Source organism: Chrysochloris asiatica, unplaced genomic scaffold (genome assembly GCF_000296735.1).
Source record: "Chrysochloris asiatica unplaced genomic scaffold, ChrAsi1.0 scaffold00058, whole genome shotgun sequence".
Taxonomy (NCBI): Eukaryota; Metazoa; Chordata; class Mammalia; order Afrosoricida; family Chrysochloridae; genus Chrysochloris; species Chrysochloris asiatica.
The window spans coordinates 3503082-3504509 of record NW_006408576.1 but is presented as its reverse complement, the minus strand read 5'-3'; the positions used below and the strand labels follow the sequence as shown (position 1 = coordinate 3504509).

At 45.0% G+C, this 1428-nt stretch overlaps 1 pseudogene; it reads right to left on the bottom strand.

Annotated features, from left to right (window-relative positions):
- Window positions 1-302: 302 nt before the first annotated feature.
- Window positions 303-1273, bottom strand: LOC102820266 (annotated as a pseudogene).
- Window positions 1274-1428: the final 155 nt, after the last annotated feature.

Sequence of the window (1428 nt, the reverse complement as noted above, 5' to 3'; positions counted from 1 at the left end):
GACCTAACACACAGTAACAACATCCTTCTGGTTTGAAGGGCAGTGGCAGGATGGTAACATTGGCAGTGATGTCTCAGAGGTGGTGGAACTATTGTATACTAACCAAGTTACAAATATACCAGGTTTAGTATTGTCCATCATCAGGCGATAGCTGTAGGGTTTTATGGGCCATTCCTATGTCTGACTTTAGGAAAACATATGTTCTTTCTTGGACATATTTTTACTGCTTTAACCACAGATCAGATAAAAAGGACAACATGCACAACCCCCCAACTAAAATCCCTTTGCAGCCTAGACAGACTTTAAAACTGCAGCTCTTTCTGGATGCCCCAGAGTGCATTGGTGCTCTTCTTCAGACCGGCCTCTTCTTCTGGGGTCAGCATCACCTTCACAACATCTGAGATCTCATTCTGTCCCAAGATGCAAGAACGCTAAGGAAGACGTCATCTTTCATCCTAGAGTCCCTTAGTCATGGTGGAAATTGGATGTATCCACCTAAGATTCTTCATTATGATTTCTGCCAAGTCTGCCACACAGAGTCCAATGGCCCAGGAGATATACCCTTTCAGTGTGATCACCTCATAAGCAATGTTTGTGAACCTCTTTCCACTGTTCCTTATCTGCATCAGTGCCTAAATCGGGGTGCAGTTTTTCCAGGGAGACACCAGCAACATTCCCTCCACTCTACACAGGCACACTAGAGTCTCCATGCTCTCTAAGGACCCACCCGTGCCAGTTTAGTGGGTGAACTCCCAGCCTCCCCTCATTAGGAAATGGAACCACGCTGAATTCATATTGCAGCCACTACCAATAGCATGGTTTTTGGGAAAGCCACTTATCTTTCAAGCAACACAGGTAAGGATATCCACTGGATTAGAAACAACAGGCAACTTGCCGTGTGGGCTGTATGTCATGACATTAGGAACAATGAATTTAAACATGTTCACGGTAAGCTGGACCAAATTAAGACAGCTTTCTCCTTCCTGCTGACGTGCTCCAGCTGTGATAATAACCAGCTTGGAATTTTCAGGGACAATTTTTTATGTTCTAAGGAAAAGCCTGCCATGTTGAGGATCCATCATCTCTTCCTTCAATTTGTCTTCCATGATATCAACAAGAGCAAGTTCATTTGCCAAGTCCTTCATTAAGATGCTGATGGCACATGTCATGCCAACAGCACCAACCCTAACAACTGTAATCTTATTCTGGGGGTGGTCTGTTCTTCCTTAGGAAGAGTCTGAATCAGCTGATCCTTGAGAGCTGCCATGCTGGTTTGGGAAGAGGAAGGAATCGGGAGTGCATGTTGGTCAGGCAAGCTGCGCCAATGAGCAGCGGTAAAATCCAGACTCCACAACTGCAGCTCAGAGACTCCTGTTTACACTTCTCTTGAAAGAGTCCTTCACACAGAATTTCTTCTACATCTCTTCG